Source organism: Hyla sarda, chromosome 1 (assembly GCF_029499605.1).
Source record: "Hyla sarda isolate aHylSar1 chromosome 1, aHylSar1.hap1, whole genome shotgun sequence".
Taxonomy (NCBI): Eukaryota; Metazoa; Chordata; class Amphibia; order Anura; family Hylidae; genus Hyla; species Hyla sarda.
The window spans coordinates 465,528,238-465,545,025 of NC_079189.1; the positions used below are offsets into that span (position 1 = coordinate 465,528,238).

Sequence of the window (16,788 nt, forward strand, 5' to 3'; positions counted from 1 at the left end):
AATTTATATATTATCCATAAAGGAATAGAGACACAGTAATAGCTGTATAAAGGACTGATTGTCCACAATGTGGTCCAGAGAATGTGTGGTTAGCAGCTACATTAAAAGTATGTAGAGATTTCTATATAAACATTGTTCCGCATTGATAAGTGTTGTGCCAGAATCGGTTCCTGTTTACTGCCCTTTTCAACACTCTATATGCAATACATTCTAAAAGCTGTGGTTTTACTGGTCACATTCCTTGTCATTTCTGAGCCTTTATGGTATAGATCTTTATAAATAATGTCATTATTACAGGAGCTACTACTATGCTGCTTCTACTATGACAGGAGGGAACTGCTGGTAGATAAAAATCCTCCCCCCTCCAACTTTCTACATATGAAGAAGAGAACCCACTTACACTGCCAAATCTGATACTTCTGTTTCTTACAGGACAGGAAGACCTGCTGGATTGAAATATTCCGAAGAGCTTCCACAGGCCTACTAGCATTGAGGTCTTAGAATTCTTCATTGTTTCCTCAGTTGGCACACTCCGTCTATAGTACAGCTACATCATATACTCATACTACTTTCCACATTTTTTTATCCTCAAAGATCCTTTTAAGCCCACTGTTTGTCAAACATACTCAAATTCTGGATGTGTTACCTTCCCTGCAAGTACATTATTTTCTGGGCACCAACAGAAGAAATAAATAAATAAAATACATATATGCCCCCCTTAATGCAGATTGCGTTTTCAGATTTACATAGCATACACTAATATAAAATATAAATATTAAAGGTGTTATCCCCAATAAAGGTGATTTTAGTGTATACCTGGCAGACAGTAATGGACATGGCTTAGGAAGGATCTGCGCTTGTCTTGGGGCTAAATGGCTATGTTGTGAGATTACCATAAGGGTGCGTTCCCACCTGGCGTATACGCAGCATATTTCACGCTGCGCAAAATTTACGGCAGCAGCGGGAAATACGCTGCTTACTTCTTGCTCACTATACACACAGGGCTTTCCGGCAGCAGCCCTATGTGTGTAGTGAGTTTTGGAGGCGGGGCCGTGAGCCGGCGTGACTGACGTGCGGCTCACCCTCCAAAACTCACTGCACACATAGGGCTGCCGCCAGAAAGCCTGTGGGTATAGTGAGCAAGAAGTAGGCAGCGTATTTCCCGCTGCTGCCGTAAATTTTGCGCAGCGTGAAATACGCTGCGTATACGCCAGGTGGGAACACTCCACAACGCTGTGGCTAGCTTTTTGTAAACTGGTATTTCCTGCTTGAGTTTTCCTCCCTCCCACACATCAGCCACCCCACCCATTGAAACATAAATGCTTCCATTCAAAAGACCTGTGTTATTCATTCAGGGTGCCTACAGCTGTTGCAGATTGATATTTCTCCCACCAAGCGATCCCTCCACCCATTGAAGCAGACAGGCTCCCTGTCATCAGCTGACTAGTGAGTCAGGCTGCATTGCAACCTGGGAAAAATCTTAGACAGTCATTTTGTAGGCTGTTAAAAATATTGAGGTGAAAAATCACATAAGAATTGTGAGAAAACCGTCACACACAGGTACAGACACTATATTATGAACTAGGGATCGACTGATAGATTTTTAAGGGCCGATACCGATAATCTGTGGCCCTTCAGGCCGATAGCCCCCCCCCCCCCTTCGAAGAAGCAGCAGCAGACCATTGTTTTAAAGCGGGCACTTTAAATCAATGAACTGCAGCAGCTTTTGCGGGGCCAGAGACCGCCTCCGCCACCTGCTTCTCCTCTCCCCCTGCCTGTCCTAATTGCCGATAACGTCCAAAATCGTGAATGTCGTCCGATAATCGGCCAAACCGATTATCGGTCGATCCCTATTATGAACTACACTAACTTTACAGCCCCTGTAGCATAGTCAAATAAAACAATTCCTGGAATACCCCTTTCACAATAACAGAACTGTAAAGCACACCAATTGTGGTTTATATTGTAAACCAATATAGTAGACTAACTTGGAGGGTTGTGGATACATATTTAATGTGTACACTGTACATGCAGTTATGTCACACAAGGCAGGGTCTGTTATCTTGTTTACACTATTATAATCCACCCAGGGCAATGACAACTTTAACAACTTTTGACTAATGGAATGCAGCAGTAACGTAGTGATGTTTACATATAACCTATCTACAGTTTATCTAAACTGCAGGTCAAACCTTTAGTAAAGGTAAAAATATTTCTGAATCATGTAAAACCGTGTTTATGTATACCAAAACCAAGAATTCCAGCAAATATACACACAGCATCATAAACCGAGTAAAGATAATAAATGTGTTTTGTATACAGTTTATCTATAATCGTACACACAGAATGCAGGCTCCACTGTGTAAAAATAGATTTATCCTCTGAATGTCAAGTGTCAGATTTATTTCCCTTTGCTACATGAACCTCGGGATTTTGCCTAAAACATAGAGATAGTTATAATAAAGAAGGTATATCTATTTATTCCACAATTAAGTTCAGAGCCTCTAAGTGACACACACACCCACATACTGATGACTTTAGTGCTGATGCCAGAGCTGTGCAGGGGAAGACTCTGCAGCTCCTCACAGGCCAACATACATGAGCGGTCCACAAACACACAACATCGGTGTATGGAATTATTTAGACCCCTTGCCTGTACTCAAGTTTTTTATTTTCGTTTTTTTTATGTTATATTTATACAAATAAAATCTACTGAATATTTAGTGTCTGCTATGGGTAGGAAAATCAGAAAATCTGCAGCAAAATTAGCACTTGTGAGTGTTCCCCTTGGGGACATTCACAAGGGTGGATTACCCACAAATTTCCTTCTGCAGCTTGAGATGTAACAGGAACACTTAAAGGGGTATTCCAGGAAAATAATTATTTTTATATATCAACTGGCTCCAGAAAGTTAAACAGATTTGTAAATTACTTCTATTAAAATCTTAATCCTAATAATTATCAGCTGCTGAAGTTGAGTTGTTCTTTTCTGTCTGGCAGCAGTACTCTCGGTCTGTCTTGGGAACTGCACAGAGCAGAATAGGCTTGCAATGGGGATTTGCTTCTACTCTGATCAGTTCCCGAGACAGGTGTCATCAGAGAACACTTAGAAAAGAACTCAACTTCAGCAGCTCATAAGTACTGAAAGGATTAAGATTTTTTTAATAGAAGTAATTTACAAATCTGTTTAACTTTTTGGAGTCAGTTGATAGAGATCATCTATATATAAGTTTTTCCTGGCTAACCCCTAATGATCTTTCTAAAAAAAAAAAAAAAAAAAAAAAAAAAAAAAGAGCATATTTTAACCTCTTCAGGACATAGGGCGTATGGATACGCCCTGCATCCCGAGTCCTTAAGGACCGAGGGCGTCTCCATACGCCCGTGGGAATTCCGGCCCCCACCGCTAGCCGGTTGGGGACCGGAGCCGGATGCCTGCTGAAATCGTTCAGCAGGCATCCCGGCATATCGCCCAGGGGGGTCATTATGCCCCCCCATGTCGGCGATCGCCGCAGATCGCTGGACAATTCAGTCCAGCGATCTGCGGCGATTCCGGGTCAATCGGGTCTCCAGTGACCCGATGACCCGGAATTACTGGCTGTTCGGGGCCGTCTCTGACGGCCCCGAACAGCCAGAGCCTGCAGGGGTGAGGTGGCACTGGTGCCACCTCACGATCGCCCTGATTCGTCGGCCGGATTACCGGCCGACCAATCAGGGCGCCTGCTGCGGGTGTCACTCCCGCACCCGCTCCGCCCCTCTTCTGGAGGACGTGAGCGGGTGCGGGACGTGCACCCCGGGTGCTGGGGACCCCGATCCCCGGCGTCCCTGTTGGGATCGGGGCCCCAGGAGCAGCTGCGGCGGCGGGACTGACCTGCAGCGTCTGGATCGTTGGAGGTGAGTGACAGCCTCCTGCTGTTGCTTAGCAACAGCTCCCAGCATGCAAAAAGGGCATGCTGGGAGCTGTAGTTATGCAACAGCAGGAGGCAGACCACCACAACTCCCAGCATTCCCTTATGGGCATGCTGGGACTTATGGTTTTGCAACAGCTGGAGGCACATTCTTTCTATGGAAAAGTACCTTCAGCTGTTGTATAACTACAACTCCCAGCTTGCACAAACAGCTAAAGTGCATGCTGGGAGTTGTAGTGGTGCATATGCTGGTTGCATAACTACAACTCCCAGCATGCCCGTTGGCTGTCGGTGACTGCTGAGAGTTGTAGTTTTGCAACAGCTGAAAGCACACTGGTTGTGAAACTCAGTTTTTTTTTTACCTAACTCAGTGTTTCACGACCGGTGTGCCTCCAGCTGTTGCAAACTACAACTCTCAGCAGTCACCGTACACCATGCACCGTACATGCTGGGAGTTGTAGTTTTGCAACAGCTGGAGGCACACTGGTTGTGAAACACTGAGTTAGGTCACAAACTCAGTGATACATAACCAGTGTGCCTACAGTTGTTGCAAAACTGCAACTCTCAGCAGTCACCGACAGCCAACGGGCATGCTGGGAGTTGTAGTTATGCAACAGCTGGATGTCCTCCCCAATGTGAACGTACAGGGTACACTCACATGGGCGGAGGATTACAGTAAGTATCTGGCTGCAAATTTGAGCTGCCGCAAACTTTCTGCTGCAGCTCAAATTGCCAGCGAGAAACTACTGTGAACCCCCGCCCGTGCGACTGTACCCTAAAAACACTACACTACACTACCACAAAAAATAAAATAAAAAGTAAAAAAACACTACATATACACATACCCCTACACAGCCCCCCTCCCCTCCCCAATAAAAATGAAAAACGTCTGGTACGCCACTGTTTCCAGAACGGAGCCTCCAGCTGTTGCAAAACAACTCCCAGTATTGTCGGACAGCCGTTGACTGTCCAGGCATGCTGGGAGTTTTGCAACAGCTGGAGGCACCCTGTTTGGGAATCACTGGCGTAGAATACCCCTATGCAATCCCTAATTTAGGCCTCAAATGCACATGGCGCTCTCACTTTGGAGCCCTGTCGTATTTCAAGGCAACAGTTAAGGGTCACATATGGGGTATCGCCGTACTCGGGAGAAATTGTGTTACAAATTTTGGGGGGTATTTTCTGCTTTTACCCTTTTTAAAAATGTAAAATTTTTGGGAAAACAAGCATTTTAGGTAAAAAAAAAAAAAATGTTCTTTTTACATATGCAAAAGTCGTGAAACACCTGTGGGGTATAAAAGGTTCACTTAACCCCTTGTTACGTTCCCCGAGGGGTCTAGTTTCCAAAATGGTATGCCATGTGGTTTTTTTTTGCTATTCTGGCACCATAAGGGCTTCCTAAAGGTAACATGCCCCCCAAAAACCATTTCAGAAAAACGTACTCTCCAAAATCCCCTTGTCGCTCCTTCCCTTCTGAGCCCTCTACTGCGCCCGCCAAACACTTTACATAGACATATGAGGCATGTCCTTACTCGAGAGAAATTGGGCTACAAATACAAGTAAAAATTTTGTCCTTTTACCCCTTGTAAAAATTTAAAAATTGGGTCTACAAGAACATGTGAGTGCAAAAAATGAAGATTGTGAATTTTCTCCTTCACTTTGCTGCTATTCGTGTGAAACACCTAAAGGGTTAAAACGCTGACTGAATGTCATTTTGAATACTTTGGGGGGTGTAGTTTTTATAATGGGGTAATTTATGGGGTATTTCTAATATGAAGACCCTTCAAATCCACTTCAAACCTGAACTGGTCCCTGAAAAATACTGAGTTTGAAAATTTTGTGAAAAATCGAAAAATTGCTGCTGACCGTTGAAGCCCTCTGGTGTCTTCCAAAAGTAAAAACACGTCAATTTTATGATGCAAACATAAAGTAGACATATTGTATATGTGAACCAAAAAAAAATGTATTCGTAATATCCATTTTCCTTACAAGCAGAGAGCTTCAAAGTTAGAAAAATGCTAAATTTTCAAATTTTTCATCAAATTTACGGATTTTTCACCAAGAAAGGATGCAAGTATCGACAAAAATTTACCACTATGTTAAAGTAGAATATGTCACGAAAAAACAATCTCGGAATCAGAATGATAACTAAAAGCATTCCAGAGTTATTAATGTTTAAAGTGACAGTGGTCAGATGTGCAAAAAACGCTCCGGTCCTTAAGGCCAAAATGGGCTCCGTCCTGAAGGGGTTAAAATGGTCATTTTTAACAAACTTTTCACAACTCATGGTGACGTGGTACTTAACACACCATGACGTACATTTATGCGCAGACATGATCGCGAGCACTGGAGTGCAGCCTGAGACCTGCCGGTGATGGCGGACATCCGCGATCGCGTGGATGTCCGCCATTAACCTCTCAGATACCGTGATCATTACAGATCGCGGCAGTGGGGTACTTTGAATGGATTATCGGATCGCCCGCAGCGCTGCCACAGGGATCCGATCATCCAGCATGGCAGCCAGAGGTCCCCTGCTCTGGTCTGAGATTGAGCAGAAGATCACCGATAATACTGATCAGTGTTAGGTCCTATGCATAGCACTGAACAGTATTAGCAATCAAATGACTGCCATGAATAGTCCCCAATGGGGACATAAAGTGTATAAAAAATAAAAATGTAAAATAAAGTAAAAAAAATTTTAAATCCCCTCCCCCAATAAGTAAAACGTCCGTTTTTTCCCATTTTACCCCCCAAAAAGCGTAACAAAAAAAAAAAAAAAAAAAAAAAACACCACACATTTGGTATCGCTGCATGCATAAAAGTCTGAACTATTAAAATATATTTTTAAGTATCCCGTACGGTGAACGGCGTAAACGTAAATTTTTTTTTTAAGTCCAAAATTGCTGCTTTGTCACATTTTATTCCAAAAAAAAAATAAAAAAATGTAAAACCTAATCAAAAGTGGTACTGATAAAAACTACAGATCATGGCGCAAAAAATGAGCCCTCATATCGCCCCATACACGGAAAAAATTAGAAAGTTATAGGTGGTCAAAATAGGGCAATTTCAAACATACTAATTTTGTTAAAATGGTTTGAGTTTTTTTTAAGCGGTACAGTTATAGAAAAGCATATAACATGGCTATCATTTTAATCGTATTGACCCACAGAATAAAGAAAACGTCATTTTTACCGGAAAATGTACAGCCTGAAAACAAAACCTTCCAAAATTTGCTAAATTGCGTTTTTTTTTTTTTTTTTTTCAATTTTCCCACATAAATAATATTTGTTTGGTTGCGCTGTACATTTTATGGTAAAATAAATGATGTCATTACAAAGTACAATTGGTGACGCAAAAAACAAGCCCTCATATGGGTCTGTGGATGGAAATATAAGAGTTATGATTTTTAGAAGGCGAGGAGGAAAAAATGAAAATGCAAAAATAAAATTGGTCTGGTCCTTAAGGGGTTAACATAGGGCACCTCCCATGTTGGGGAGGATGTGGAAGCATACCTGTGTGACCTAGAAAACCTCTAATACCCCAGGTTGCTGCACCGGCAAGTGTTAAGGAGCCAGGATCTTGTTGTTCTGTGTGCAGAGCTTAGGCTTCTTTCACACTACAAAATTCTCAGTTTCTAAACATCCGTATGAAGTTCCGTCTGAAAGCCAGCTGAAAACGGCAGTAACAAAATCTTACACGTCCGTTAGAAAATCCCATTATAGTCTATGGGATTTTCTAATAGCCTTTTGAACACGTTAAGAGTCAGTTATTGATAACAGACATTTTGTGACGGAAGATAGTAAGGGGAGAAATAGTTCATGCACTATTTCTCCCGTTACTATCTTCTGTCACAAAATAATGTCTGTTATCAATAACGCACTATAACGGATTCAAACGGCTATTAGACTATAATGGGATTTTCTAACGGACGTATAGGATTTTGTTACTGCCGTTTTCAGAGGGAACTTCATACGGATGTTTAAAAACGGAGAATTTTGTAGTGTGAAAGAGGCCTTACTGTATTAGGAACTGCCCGGCCTCTCTAGAGCTAGGATTGACAATTCTAGCATCCAATCACAGCCTAAGACTGGTTTCAAATATCAGTCTGACTCAGCATTTTGCATCGGTATTTGTAAGCCAAGAATAGGAGTGGGTCAGAAACATTGAAAAAGGTACAAATCTTTCCTTTATGTTTTTTTCTTCTCTGTAAGTTCCATTGCCATGTGAAATCTACCTTACATAACCATTTTCCCCATAGACTTGTTTCCACTTGTCTTACCCAAGAGATGCATTTTACGAAGCAACACATTTCACCACAGTGTGGTTGCCATACTATTTCATTACAACTCTTGCCCAATGCAAATAAGGAAGTTAACACGGTTTGCTGGAATCTATGACCTGCGTACCGAATTTCTTCTAGGGAATAGATCAGCAACAGGTGATGGGTGCCAGTGACCTCTGCCATGCTCTGTAGTAGTTGTGTTAACGTGGAAAGCTTGCGCTAGCGCAGGCTTACCCTAAGGACTTTTCCCCGGGAGGCTCAATGGCTTGAATTGTTTACTAAAACGCAACTGAATAAAATGTATAACCCCCCCCCCCCCCCCAAACCTCAACTAGTATCAATTATGCTCATGTCACAGTTCAAAGGTAAGGACTTAAATGTCAGACTTATTATAGTTTGCATTTTTTTATTTATTTTTTGCTCTCAACTCACAGAAATATGCCAACAGAAGAAAAAGCAGGTAACTGCAATAGTATTTGCCATGTGCAAAAACTGTAGATCCGAAAACCTGTTTTTCCCCTTTTAACTGATGAAAGTCCTTGAATCAGTCTATGTAATAGATAACTTCTCTATCTGTAGACATTATGGCCTTCTGACACTGTACTCCCAAACAGCTAACTGGAATCTTTATCTTAGATGATATCTTAGATCTGAAACACAACTGTTAAAGGGGTACTCCGCCCCTAGACATCTTTTCCCCTATCCCTTAGACATCTGATCTCTGCTGCGGCACCCCAGACATCCGATGCACAGATCAAACTCCGCTCTATGCCAGATGACTGGCGATGCAGGGCAGAGGCTCATGACACCACAGCCACGCTTGTGACGTCACAGACATGCCCCCTCAATGGAAGTCTATGGAAGGGGGCGTGATGTGACTGAAGTCACAAGCGGGGTGCGGCCGTGATGTCACGACCCTCCAATGTTCTAAATGAACGCCGGATGCAGTAGGAAGATTGTGGGGAACCCCAGCGGCGGGTCCCCCTACCTGCCTCCAGCCACCGGATTGACGTTCCAGTGATTACAGCCAGGCTATTTCTTATAGGCTGCCTCATCCATATAATTTGAGTAACCAAATCATATGGATTATGTCCGGCATATACTAAAGATGATTATGCAATTAAAAAAGGACATTTATAGATAGGGGGCAGGGGTGTCTCAGAATGTTTAAAGAGGCACTGTCATAAGGAAATAGTTTTGCTATTTTATAGAACTTCTCATAAGAGGCCTTTTTCCAATAAATTTATGTATAAAAAAAAATAAAAATAAAAATGTAAATTTTACCCAAAAATAAATAAAAATAAAAATTGCTGCCACTAGGGGTTGTCTGTCTGTATTTTGCAACATACTGGATACCGGCCGTAAAGCATAGGAGATGGCCGCAGCATCAGGTACAGTGTATGCGCGGGCACGCACTGCTGTGAACGAGCACAGGGAGCGCACACACACAGGCAGTGCAGAGTAATCCTGCAGTATAACCTAATAGAGACCTGGGAAACCACTCAAGGGCCCTCAGGAACATTAGGCTGCAGCTCCCTCAGCCTCTGGGACACCAAACAGGTTAGTTGTATAGTAATCCAGCCAGCTCCCGAGACTCAGAGCAGATGAGTCATCACTGTGAGGGAGACAGACACGCCCCCTCCAGAAAGCAAGAAGATAAAGTAACTGAGCAGCATATAAATGCTCTTTGCTCTGGATATATAGGTCCTGTGACAGGTATGCTTTAAAGGGGTTGTACGCTGCCCTGCCTTTCGGATATCCACTTGCTGCGTCCGGAAGTTCATTACTCCGAACGCTGTGTGTGCGGGCTTCCGTGTTCGCGGCCGCCCCCTCGTGACGTCACGCCCGCCCCCTCAACCAAAGTATGGGAAAGGGGCATGACAGCGGTCGTGCCCCCTTCCCATAGACTTTGGTTGAGGGGGCGGCCGCGAACACGGAATCCCGCACACAGCGTTCGGAGTAATGAACTTCCGGACGCAGCGAGCGGAGCTCCGAAAGGCAGGGCAGCGCACAACCCCTTTAAGTCTTGTATACCCAAGGAATTCTAGTCCGACACTTCACATCTCTCTATCTATACAATGCATTCGCAAGTTTTCACCCTTTCACTTTGCATATTTTGTCATGTTTGGCCTTGTGTAAAAACATCATAAAGCTTTAAGTTTCCCCCCCCCCCCCCCCACTCCGTTATTCTGTGCATAACATCTTATAATGCCAAAGTGACATTTGGCAATTCAAGGTGTAATTACAAATTATTGGTAGGGGTGCACTTTTATTGTAAAAGTGATGGCCCAAATTTATCAAAGAATGTCTATAGTAGAGCTATTTTCCCACGTTTATTTTGGTGGTGGGTTTGACTAGCGTGCATCTTATTTATCAAGAAGGTGCAGCAGGATGATGAATTTTGTGCAGCTCTGCTGTGGTGGGAAATGCTCTACCGCATATACTTTTTCTAGATGCTTGTGAGGGAGGTAGACACTTTCCCAGGTCCTGAATTTGGAAGATTAGGTGTTTTTACTTACTTTCACAGAGCTGCTGGGGCATTTTTACTTGCATTTTAGACACTACAATCAAATTTGATTGCAGTGTCTAAGGAGTTAAAGCTGGGCATCACCGTGATCGGTGATGTCTGGCACTAGCGATGGGTCCTGGTGGCATATAGCTGCCAGGACCACCCAGCTATGACACGCTGAGCGCGTGTCACAGAAGGGGAGAGGGACGCTGTCGTCCACAAGAGGTTAAAGGTTGAATTGCAGAAGGTAGAAGTGATTCTCACGCCTACTCTGGTAGGTGGAGTAGCTTTGAGTCTTAAAAACACCTTTGTGCACAAAATAGCGGCTTGACTAAAGTCACAAATGAGAAATACGTGACCACTGCATAGTCAAGAAGAAAAAGTTCTACGGGAAGGCAAAAAGAGTGAAACAGTCTATATCAAAAAAGACGCATAAGTCACTAAATATGCTGCTTGCGCCTGAACTGCGCCAAAACAGACAAAAAAAATGCTCTAAAAGCAATGATAAATCTCCCTCGATATGTTCATTTTATTTCTTTATTTTGTAGGTTAATACGCTTAAAACAATTCCTAAATTATATTTTCTATGTATTGTCATACTTTAACCCATTAAAGGACACAGGGCGAGGCCACAGCGTGGCCCCACATCATAGCGGGTCGGGCCCGGCCTCTAACAACGGCCGGGACCAGTAGCTAATAGCGCGCGGCACTGATCGAGTGAAATCTAAACTAGCCTAGCTCAGTGGGCTGTTTGGGACCACGGCGGTGAAATCGCAGCATCCCAAACAGCTGTAGGACCTGTACCTGCCTCCTGGTGTCTGATCGCCGAATGACTGCTCAGTACCTGAGATCCAGGCATAAGCAGTCAAGCAGCAGAAACATCGATCAATGGTTTCCTTTGATCAATGTTAAAGACCAGTGTGTGCAGTGTAATAAAAAAAATAAAAATGTGGTATCGCTGCGTGCCGAAATGTCCGAATTATAAAAATATATCATTAGTTAAACCGCAACGTTAATGGCATACACGTAAAAAAATTCCAAAGTCCAAAATAGCGTATTTTTGGTCACTTTTTATATCATGAAAAAAAAAAAATTAAAAAGTGATCAAAAAGTCCGATCAATACAAAAATGGTACGGCTAAAAACCATCAGATCACGGCACACACACAAAAGGGGGTCAGAAGATGACAATTTTGAACATATAGATTTTCCTGCATCCTGGAGAGATCGCACGGGAGTGGGGTGGGGGGTCCCAGAGGCCAGACCCCCTGTGATCAGAGACATCTTATCCCCTATGCTTTGGATAAGGGATAAGCTTTCTTGGGGCAGAGTACCCCTTTAACTTTTAGCCCCTGTTTATAACAAAAGCCCCAAACTAGTTCAACGAATCCACAGCAACTGCAGCACAATGTGAAAAGAGCCTGCAGTATTTTGAATTACTTTGTTTTTCTATTTTTATAACAAATTTCGACAAATCCACAGCATCGACAATGTTGTGTACAGGAACTCCCTGAACACCCAAAAAAACTGCCCCTTATATTGCACTCCCATTGTGCAGTTAGTGTGTTTTGGGGTTGAGGTTACTTTAGAGAAAAAAATAAATAAATAAACGCAAGCCAGACAAAAATGGCAATTTAAAAAAATACAAGTTGTGGGGGAAATTATTGCCTTCCTGATATTTTATTGGCTGAAATTTGTGCGCAATTTCAAAAAGACAACTTTGACAAAAGTGTCAAAGGCAGTGCTTCATTCTTGACATAGCAGTGGACAAGATTTCTTAGCTGCGTCTTCCCTGTGTGTTTTTCTTTTCTCTCATGGAAGTTTATGGGAGGAAAACTGCCGGCTAATATCTGGCCACAGCATTAACTCAAGTGAAATGAATCTCTGCCTGAAAACGCTGTTTTTTCCGAAAAAAAAAAAAAAGCTGATTTTTTTGCGGATTTTCCGCTGCATATTTGAAAGGGGGCGGGCACTTCTCGGCTGTCCGCAGCAGATTTTCCACGGCGGAATTTACGCTGCGGAAAATCCGCCGCAAGCCCCATTAACCCCTTAAGGAACAAGGGCGTACAGATACGTCCTTGGTCCTGCTCTCCTGATATAACGCGGGGTTACACAGTAACCCCGAGTCATATCACGGCGGGCCCGGCGTCATAGTGAAGCCGGGACCCGCCTCTAATAGCGCGCAGCGCCGATCGCGGCTAGAAGCGAAACCGAAAGTGGCCGGCTAGCTCAGTCGGGCTGTTCGGGATAGCTGCGACTAATCGCGGCATCCCGAACAGCTGACAGGACAGCGGGAGGGCCCCTACCTGCCTCCTCGCTGTCCGATCGCCGAATGACTGCTCAGTGCCTGAGATCCAGGCATGAGCAGTCATGCGGCAGAATCGTTGATCACTGGTTTCTTATGAGAAACCAGTGATCAATGATGAAGATCAGTGTGTGCAGTGTTATAGGTCCCTATGGGACCTATAACACTGCAAAAAAAAGTGAAAAAAAAAAAAAAAAATACTGAAGATCATTTAACTCCTCCCCTATTAAAAAAAAGTTTGAATCACCCCCCTTTTCCAATAAAAAATAAATAAAAAAAAATAAAAAAATTGTCAATAAAAATAAACATATATGGTATCACCGCGTGCGGAAATGTCTGAATTATAAAAATATATCATTAATTAAACCGCTCAGTCAATAGCGTGCGCGCAAAAAAATTCCAAAGTCCAAAATAGTGCATTTTTGGTCACTTTTTATATCATTTAAAAATGAATAAAAAGCGATCAATAAGTCCTATCAATGCAAAGATGGTACCGTTAAAAACTTCAGATCACAGTGCAAAAAATGAGCCCTCATACCGCCCCATACACGGAAAAAAAAAAAAGTTATAGGGGTCAGAAGATGACAATTTTAAACGTATTAATTTTCCTGCATGTAGTTATGATTATTTCCAGAAGTGCGACAAAATCAAACCTATATAAGTAGGGTATCATTTTAATCGTATGGACCTACAGAATAAAGATAAGGTGTCATTTTTACCGAAAAATGTACTACGTAGAAACGGAAGCCCCCAAAAGTTACAAAACGGCTTTTTTTTTAAATTTTGTCGCACAATGATTTTTCCGTTTCACCGTAGATTTTTGGGCAAAATGACTGACGTCATTACAAAGTAGAATTGGTGGCGCAAAAAATAAGCCATCATATGGATTTTTAGGTGCAAAATTTAAAGAGTTATGATTTTTTAAAGGCAAGGAGCAAAAAACGAAAATGCAAAAACGGAAAAACCCCCGGTCCTTAAGGGGTTAAAGTCAGTAGGGACTGTGGCGGATATTCCGCAGCGTAAATTCCACTGCGGAAGATCTGCTGCGGACAGCCGAGAAGAGCCCGCTCCCTTTCAAATATGCAGCGGAAAAGCCGCAAAAAAAAAAAAAGAAATCTGCTCGGGTGAACGTACCCAAAGGCTGTATTTTTTCCTGATTCATTCTACTGAATCCAACAGCTGTAAAAATGGTCAGGTCCTTTTTTTGGCCAATAACAGCTGAAAATATGGCTGCATTTTGATACGGTAACCTTCCAAGATAAGGTCCAATAGCAATGCTACAGCCCAAAGAAAAACCAGATAATACTGGCCCATAAATACTGGGGGGGGGGGGGGGGGAAATGGGCCAAAAAGAAATAAAGGCTATGGGGGAGATGTAGCAAAACCTGTCCAGAGGAAAAACGTTGCCCATAGCAACCAGATCACTTCTATCATTTTACAGAGGTCGCTAAAAATGAAAGAAGCGAGCTGATTGGTTGCTATGGGCAACTCAGCAACTTTTTCTCTGGGCCGGTTTTGATAAATCTCTTCATATGTTCACACGGCAAGGGGGGGAATGTTCGCACAAAAAATCCTCGCGCAGACATTTCCCTGACAGCGGAGCGCCAGCAGAACACACCTGCTATCCATCACTTGGTCTCATATTTGTTAAAAAAAAAAAAAATTCTTTCATTTTTAACAAGGCCTCTGCAAAATGAACAAAGCGATCTGATTGGTTGCTATGGGCTACTTTTCCTCAGGACAGGTTTTGATGAATCTCCCCCCATTAGGGATAATACTGCCAACGAAAATACCAAAGTCAGCTTGTATCTGGGGAATCTCCATAATAATGTGATTGACTTGTTGATTCAGCAGTTCAAACAAACAAATAAACCCTTAACACAATGATCCTAGTAATAAAAAAATGATACATATAAGTTATATACACATATACATATTTACCCATAATGAATGTAAATAGCCTTTCTACCTGATAGTATAGACTCTACGGTGTCTCCCAACCAGTGTGCCTCCAGCTGTTCCAAAACTACAACTCCGAGCATGCCCTGACAGCCTTCGGGCTGGTAGTTGTAGTTTTGCAACAGCTGGAGGCACCCTGGTACAGAGGCTAGTAGTTCAGGTGTACCTCAGCACCCAGCACTACGGGCATACAGCGCCAGTCCATACACACAGGTTCACACCAGCGCAGCTTCCTCCCGGGACTCCTGAATGTTCGCTACTATGTGCTAACAATTCCGGGCACCGCTGGGTTCTTATCACAGGATAACTTGCCCCACACTCTCAGCTTGGCATGAGTCGCCATACTCACCCGTACAGGAGAAGCGGACGTTGGTGCAGCCCGCACTGTATGACTTCTCTCACTAACTTTACAATTCATTTAAATCGCGGTGGATTGATTCGTGTCGTTTCCTTCCGCCGCTGTAACGTGATCTAGAGCCCTTTCACAGTGAAAAAGTAGTTCCCTTCAGAGCCTCCCTAAACCCTGTTTCGGCAAAGTCCATTTCCTTACACATCGCATCACAGCACATGATGCTTGTTTAGCTTCCTGCCGGAGCAGTGGTGTGCAGGGACAAGGGGGGAGTCATGGCATCCTCTCCTCTTTCTCCATACATGCCTGAGAACTGGGCACAACAGCTGTGGTTTGCTTAGTATTCATTTATTAGGTTTAAAAAAAAAAGGAAAAATAAAACATACAAAAAATAAAGGGAACACTTAAACAACACAATGTAACTCCAAGTCAATCACACTTCTGTGAAATCACACTGTCCACTCAGGAAGCAACACTGATTGACAATCAATTTCACATGCTGTTGTGCAAATGGAACAGACAACAGGTGGTAATTATGGGCAATTAGCAAGACACCCCCAATAAAGGAGTGGTTCTGCAGGTAGTGACCACAGACCAAGTCTCAGTTCCTATGCTTCCTGGCTGATGTTTTGGTCACTTTTGAATGCTGGTGGTGCTTTCACTCTAGTGGTAGCATGAGACTGAGTCTACAACCCACACAAGTGGCTCAGGTAGTGCAGCTCATCCAGGATGGCACATCAATGTGATCTGTGGCAAGAAGGTTTGCTGTGTCTGTCAGCGTAGTGTCCAGTGTATTTTTAGGAGTTTTTGTCCTGTCTTTTAGAGCTATGTTCACACCACAGAATGTCTGTGTGGAAAAACCTCTGCAGACAGCAATGCATTCCATGTGGTGTCCATAGAAAGAACGGACAGGTCCAATCTTTCTGTGGACAGCAGAATCAGAATTTCCGTGCCAGAAACAGTCCACCGTGTGCACAGCGCAGCAAAATACAATTGAATAGAATGGGACTCTGCTGTTAGGGTATTTCCGACATGTGAACATGACAGCTTTGTTGCAAAAAATGTCTGTCTGTCCCATTCATGTCAATGGGTCTTGCAGAAATTAATTGGGGAGCTTTCTAAAAAACTAGAACAGAGGAAAAGGTGACCAGTTGCCCATAGCAACCAAAGAGATTCCTTCTTTTAGGGCCTCTGAAGGAAACAAAAATAAATAAGAAAAGCAATCTGATTGGCTATTATGGGCAACTGCTCCACAGGTTTTCCTGACAGCAGAAACAAACCATGTTTAACCCCTTAGGGACTCAGCCCATTTCACCTTAACCCCTTAAGGACCCAGATGATTTTCACCTTAAGGACCCGTCCATTTTTTGCACATCTGACCACTGTCACTTTAAACATTGATTACTCTGAGATGCTTTTACCTTTCATTCTGATTCTGAGATTGTTTTTTGGTGACATATTCTACTTTATGTTAGTGGTA

General features: G+C 43.0%; 1 protein-coding gene across 2 annotated transcripts in view; it reads right to left on the reverse strand.

Moving 5' to 3' along the window:
* Window positions 1-15,497, reverse strand: part of HVCN1 (hydrogen voltage gated channel 1) — a 51,411-nt gene extending 35,914 nt beyond the window's left edge. Inside the window, exon 1 of one of the 2 annotated variants that reach the window (XM_056536099.1) lies at window positions 14,942-15,089. The gene's annotated coding sequence lies outside the window, so the exon portion shown is untranslated. Of the gene's footprint in view, window positions 1-14,941; window positions 15,090-15,308 lie in introns of those variants that run through there. The other variant, XM_056536089.1, reaches the window with a different exon arrangement.
* Between the last annotated feature and the right edge of the window lie 1,291 nt (window positions 15,498-16,788).